The 7,098-nt window shown below is 43.2% G+C and overlaps 1 pseudogene; it reads right to left on the bottom strand.

The window, feature by feature from the left end:
• Positions 1–511: 511 nt before the first annotated feature.
• On the bottom strand, positions 512–3,640 carry LOC102763532 (annotated as a pseudogene).
• Positions 3,641–7,098: the final 3,458 nt, after the last annotated feature.

Here is a 7,098-nt window from a genome sequence, read left to right as displayed (position 1 = left end):
ATATACATTGGGTCCCTACGAACCCTGTAGGTTACTTTCCTAACTAGAGGATCAGCTTAGTCCCCGAAGTGACAGAGACAGACGCGGAAACTGCCAAAGTTAAAGTAAGATGGAAATTGTGCTTCCTTCAGAATGAATGGCTTCTTACTTGCCTTTTCTCCAGGTCTGGCAACTGCTTTCTCCCCTGTTGCTGCAGGTGTTTACTGCCTTACGCTTGAAATGAAAGATGAACTTAGAGGTGCCAGGACTGAGCAGTCCTGAGAGGGCAGGGGGTCTGGAAGTGTAGTCATCAGCACAGGCTGTGCTCTCATAATGGCTTCACCTTCCTTCGGTCTGAGAACCTACCCTGAGGTCAGTCTGAAGTTTGTTTGCCAGCCTGGGGACCCCTCACTATCCCACGGGGGCAGCGGGACAGAGAGGGTCTTCAGTATTGCCCAGGTCTGAAATGTCCACAAGTTTAAAAAAGAAAATAACAGTTGTTCTTGGGGCTGGGCGGGTTTCCCATCCAGTTTTAGCAGGACGTGGCTGTGGCCACGGGGCCCCTGCTGAGCTCTGAGCCCGTGGAATGGGTGGGCACTGGCGCCAGCACCCAGGCAGGGAATGTGCAGTAGGAACCCTGCACATCATGGCTCAGTGTCTGCAAATGGGCTCTGAAGGAAGAGCTGGCTGCCTCCTCTTGGCAGGAGGGAACCTGGGGAGTGGGCTGGAAGGTAGGATCTCAGATTCATACACAGGAGCTGGCCCAGGAAGCCAGAGAAGGGCGAGACCACACTCACTCCTCCTCTGCTTGATGTAATGGAAGATGTCCTTCAGGCGCAACTGCCTGGTCTTCAGGAGGTAAGCCTTGTAGATGGTGGGTGACCGGGAGATCCTAGCCTCCCTTTTCCCTGACACAGTCAATGAAGCCTATTGCTTCTGGAAAGTGGAATTCATGTCAGCTGGTGGCTGTCTTCCACGGAGATCCATTTGTAGTGTAGATGGCACATGCAGGCCTCGGAGGTCTGGAGACATCCAGCAGCAGGGCCTGATGTGCAGCCTGGCGAGGAGCTCGCACTTGGATGCACGGTAGGCACTTCGAAAGCAGAGGAACAGAAGGATTTCAAATGGGCCGCCCTGGTCACAGGCTGGCCTGGAGCTGATGCTGAGCACACTGGCTGACCAGGGCCCTCTCTTGGGTTCAGTCTTCTCTTAGAAATGGGTGCCCGCTGGCGAGATACAGGAGACCCGGCCTCCTGAGCCGGGAGTCAGAGCAGTTTCTCAACTCTTCTTTCTCACCCCTAACACTTGCTGTCCCAGAAGCCAGGCTCCATTGATTTTTAGAGAGAGTGGAAGAAGGAGGGAAAGACACACAGAAACATTGATGTGAGAGAGACACAGGGATTGGTTGCCTCCCGCACGGCCCCAGGGCCGGGGATTGAGCCTGCAAAGAGGCATGTGCCCTTGACCTGAATGGAACCTGGGACCCTTCAGTCAGTTCACAGTCTGGTGCTCTATCCACTGAGACAAACCAGCTAGGCTGGAAGAGATGATTTTATATTTAAAGCATATATCATTAGTACTTGATAAAGAATAAGGGTTAATTCAATTGAAATAACAAAGTGCTGTAGAAATCCATTAACTTCAGTAAATGTCAAGAAATATGAAATGCTCTTATTTCTCTTCCTAAAAAGGTGTATCTAATTTGTCCTGTGAAAACAGCCACCTGAGAATAGATTGTGTTTGAAGTGGCCTCGCTGGAATTATGAAATCACTAACAAAATTAAATTGCATTGCATCATTTAACCACCTGATTGATATAGTGAAAAGAGCCAATGTTTGAAGCTATCTATAAATTCTAATAGTCTTTGGCTGATTGTTTTTGATATATTGTTATTGGTCACCTATTATGTTCACTTCCCTATATAAATATTCTAGAAACACCAAGGAAAATAAGAGAAATAAAATCCTTGTCCTTCATATTGAGCATTTAAAGAAACAATAATGGTAAAAAGATAAACAATACAAAAAGGTAAGATGTGGCAATTGCCAAATGGTTGGCATAGAATGAATTTGAGGAAGTGAACTGATACATGATATTGAATTTAAAGAACCGAGCAAAATGCCTGGAAATAGGTGAGTAGTCAATGTATGGTATCTGAGAAAAATCATCTCCTCATCCTAGAAAGACAAGCTGGGGAGAAGGAATGTAAGTGCTACTTTACAAAAAAGAATTTGACTCATAAACTAAGAGGAAGCACCAGACGACAGTAACCTAGAAAGTAAGGGTAGGCAAAGCAATGATATTGAGGAACAATGACTATAACATTAACGTTTAGAGGTTTTTAATTAAACCTATGCCCTTCCTTGTAGCTTGAGGTGAGCCATAAACCCATCAGCAACACGGAAAACTAAAGCAGTGCTTCTCCAGGGAGTGCTTGGGTTTGAGGTGGACTCCGCAGAGTAGACATGTGGCATTAAAATGACCCTGGAGATTCTAGTTCTTTTCTCTTGAAATTCACAGGATGTAGTAAACAGTTTGTAAGATTAGTTGGAAATAAATGTGTATATGGAAGTGAAAGAGCATGAGGTCAGTGACTATCCATCTAAAGATTGTGGGACACGTTGCAGAGATATGTCAGTTGTGTAACTGGGGCAGGGGTGTGTGTGGAGAGGGTCAAGGCAGGACACCAATTAGGAGACTGGGAACACTAGAAGTGTCTAAGACTAAACATCCTCACCTGAATATTTTGACAGTTTATGACTGACAATGTGATTGCAATTTATAATCCGATTCTGGTGTTCCAGTTGCCAGTTTCTGAGTAAGAAACCAGCCCTCTGTACTTAGCGGTTCTGTGGCTGTGTATTCCAAAAGGGCACAGTGAGGCCTCAGCTGGAAGGTTTTGCATGTCTTGGGTTGATACGATAAAGTTCTCAGAGCTCCACAATTAAACTACAGTGGGCCTGAGAGTGAGAGAAAGAAACATTAGTTAACCAGTTAATAGCTGTGGGCCAACTAACAAAAGACAGCTCACATTCCCGAGTGTATGTTAGAGTTTTGAATCAACTTCTGTAGAAACCACTAGAAGCCGCCACATTCTGCTTATGCTTGAAGTTTCAAGACTGTCGGCCACCCCAATCAAAAGTAGTAAATATTTCTTCCTAACAGACTGCATCTGTCAAAAATTTGTCCCACTTAAGTTTTTCCCTCCGGCCCTGTTTATCTGTAGCCAATGTAAATTTTTTCAAAATAATTTCTATCTTTACTTTTCTTTTCCAGACTTTCAATGCATAGAAGTGCCTGTCAACTCCAGGATGGTGAACATGTTGCCTTTTCCACTTAGCACTGTGTTGGTGGGGAGAGGTCCTCGTCCCCACCGGGTGCTGGGTGGAGTGGACTTCTTGCAATACCCCCCAAAAATGATTTTTCTGAGACTTGAGGATGAAATATGGTAGAAAGCTTTATTTCTGTGGAATTAACCCCCTGAGTTCCCAAGGCCTCACTTCCTGTTGTCCTGCCGAGGAAGAAATCCATCCCATTTGCCATCCGCAGGGCTAAGATCAAAGCCAGTGTCCAGAGTTTCTGTTCCCTGTTGGAGCAGTCCAATCCAGCATCCGCTAGCTTACTCTGTGTCCCCCGCTGCAGTCCCTCAGTCCATTGCATGTGGGGTTTCCGTAGCTACGTGGCTATAGAAAGAACAGGGCAGAAGCAAAACCAAAGGAACCAGAGAGCCAAGAGCTAAGGGCCAGGAGTAACAAGTGAGATAACTCCTTTATTTTGGGATTATGTATCCCCAAATTTTCACAGGTTTGTAGTGGCCCCATCCCCTCTGGCCAATGATCTCTGTTTCCAGGTTTGACTGACAGGCAAGTCCCTTCCCTATGTCACCCCGCTCAAAGCTCACTATGCATGCTTCTATCTCCCCTTTGTCCAGGCCCTTCCCCCAGCAATCTGCGAGGAATGGGCCAGTGGTTCCCTGGGGAGTGTGAAATTTCAGCTTCTGGTGAAGCTGCCCAAGTGACATGCCTATAGTGTCAGGCATTCCCTTTGCTCCTTTCCTGTTATTAATAACTAGCTGGTTACAATGGTATCAGTCCTGCTGCTGATGGTTTAGCCTTCATGCCCTGGGACCTGGTCCTTCTCAGGCTACCATCAACTCAATAAACCCTTTCTTTAAAAAAAAGGCTTTTAGCTGTGAACATTTTTCTGTTTAACAAGGTGATTCAACATCTGGGGACAGGAATTCTTGGAAGTTTTTTATTCATTTTGGTATCTAGGCTAGGATGACTGAAAGGCTAGCCTTAGCTGGGACTGTGACCCAGAGAACCTAATCAAGGCCTGACCTCTTCATGAAACTGGGACTTCTCAGGATGTGAGATCCTGTGTACATGAATCCTGCGGGAAGGGAGTGAGCAGGATTCCGAGAGACCAAGGCAAAGCTTCAAGGCTTCTTATGATTTTTGTCTTGAAGTCAAAGCCATGCAACATCATTTCTTCTGCATTGTATCAAGGCAATTACCAGATTCAAGAGAAAAGGGCATAGACATCACTTGTCCATGACAATGTTACCGGGACCCCAGAGTTTGCATCTGGCTGCCTGCGTGCACTGGCCCAACGAAATGCATGAGCAGAAGTTTGCAGTTTAGGAATAAAAATAATTTAATATTGAATTGGCCAATCTGGAGAACAAGGAGCTCATGCTCTAAAGACCCCACTCCCGATGGTGTGCAGGTTACCAATTATACAGGGCAAAGTCACTAGACACCAGGAATTACAGTTGGAGGTTGTGCTGGGAGCTGATTGGTCAGAGGTGAGGTAAGGGTAATAAATTATCTTTCAGATCCTGAGGATAGTTCTGAGGTGAGTTCCAGTGTTCCTCTGTCTGGTTTCATGGGAAAGTAGCCAGGAGGTCATTCCATATTAGGCTCAGAAGCTGAGACATAACTTAAGTCAAGATGCTGTCTTTATCCTGCCAGAGGTTTGGACCCCCTAATCATCAGTCAGATCCAGGCAATTGTCCTCTGCTGCCTCCCAGGGGTTGCTGATTACTGGGGGAAAGGTTAGGTCTCTGAGGTGAAGATACAGAGGGAAATATGCTTTCTAGATTAGGACTTAGAGCTACATTTAGTCATAGTCAGAGGACCTTCAGTTTCAGTGGGAACGTCCAAGAATCTGAGACCATGTTTAAAACCGCCATATATAGGTAATAACAGGGGAAAAAACATGTGTTCAATAGAAAATAAAACCAGTTCTAGCAACTATTTTCAAAGAGCCTACTAAATATTAGATACTAATTATTTTTTTGACATTAGTCATGCAGTTATGTAACAGTCAGGATTAGGGGGCATATAAAGGACTTGAGATGTTAGCAATGCTGATGGAAAACAAAACCAGAAGCAGAATTGTTAATCAACAATGTAAAAACATTTCCAACTTAAAATGAAACTATTAGGAGGTTTAGGGTTAAAAGGGATACCATTTAAAAGGCTGAAAGTTCTTAGAAATGCATGCTTGAAAATATGGCTGGCCCTCAAATAAAAAAATCACAGAGACTTAAAATGATGCAATCAATTATTCAGATCTTTCAAATGTCAGTGTTTGCTACTGCTTTCACAATATCACCAGTCATTTGGTTTAATTTTTTTTCTTTACATTTAGGTGTTCTGAGTTACAAATTTATATAGCGAGTGTTGATCATCCTTAAGTCAGCCCATCACCATATGTTTTGTCTAGGTATGAAAAATGAGACTAACCTAAACCTTTGCCATGAGACAGGTAAAGGATTCCCATCAACAGCCATTATCTCTGAGTGATGAGGTTTTAAAGAGACAACTTGTAGTGTTGCTCTTTAGGAACCTCAACAGCAATTGTGCTTTAGCTGCAGGTTTTGTGATCCAACAGAGTAGCTTTGGCTCCACTAGGCCCCTCACCTGTGTCACCACTGTTTGAACCCCTCTATGGTATCATCTGTTACCAATTGTCTTTCAAAGACCATCTGCCACCAGTAGAGGCAAGCTTTTAATATGTTGATTTATCATTGTCAGGTACTGGGGGGATGGGGGGGGGAGTTTATTGCTTGCATTTGAATATTGTATTTAAGGTGCTTTTGTGATTACAGATGTTTTACATATAAATTGCTTTATATTAAAAAAAATCTCTTTTTTCAGTATTTTTAAGGAAACTTCACATTCCTGTGTTTTACATTTTAATATCTTCTGCATTGCTGAGCTCTTATGAATTGCTTTCCGTCTGCACTAGCAGTCCCCATGAGCAACAGCATCTGCCTCTGTTCCTGTTTCAAAGGAGAAAATTAAATGTGGGCATCGTTATTTCCAGGGAGACAGAACTTATTAATTGCTAAGGAAGGCTTTGATTCAGGGGTCCTCAGACTTATTGAACAGGGGGCCAGTTCACTCTCCCTCAGACCATTGGAGGGCCGGACTATAGTTTAAAACAGAACTATGAACAAATTCCTATGCACACTGCACACTGCACACTGTTTATTTTGAAGTAAAAAAACAAACAAACAAAACGGGAACAAACACAATATTTGTATTTGCATGTGGCCCGCGGGCTGTAGTTTGAGGACCCCTGCTTTGATTGTTGTTTTACCCCCAAAAGGGACAGAAGAGGCCACTGCATGAAAGTAGCTTCCCACTCCATAACCTTTGCAAACCAGAAAACGATGTTAAGGTTTCACACTTTTCTCTCATTTGTTTCTGTAGTTTTAAAAAATTCTGGAAGTTTTTGCAACTGCATAGTCTTTGAAATAATAGCACCATCTACTGTCTGATCCTAGATTCATTTGTCATGCTAAGGAAATAAGGAAGACCGCAGAGAAATTAGGGGGCATTCTGAGTCATTTAATAATTTGGCCCTAAAATAACATATAACTGAAAATTGTAAAAATTCTTACCAAATAGGAAAAGAAGACTAATTACATCTGGTCTTAGTCACATTAAATACATTGTAAAATACTCGTTTTCCTCAAGAAAGTCCATAATGTAGTATTAAAACTTATGAATAAGATAATATTGTTATATTGTCATCGTCATCATTCTTATTTTAGTTTCCCAAACTACATTATATCCATTTCTTAAACTTACATTATGTTCATTTAG

The sequence above is a fragment of the Myotis davidii genome, unplaced genomic scaffold (genome assembly GCF_000327345.1).
Source record: "Myotis davidii unplaced genomic scaffold, ASM32734v1 scaffold1884, whole genome shotgun sequence".
In the NCBI taxonomy this organism is placed as follows: domain Eukaryota; kingdom Metazoa; phylum Chordata; class Mammalia; order Chiroptera; family Vespertilionidae; genus Myotis; species Myotis davidii.
The sequence above is the reverse complement of the archived record's forward strand: the minus strand, read 5'-3'. Positions and strand labels throughout refer to the sequence as shown.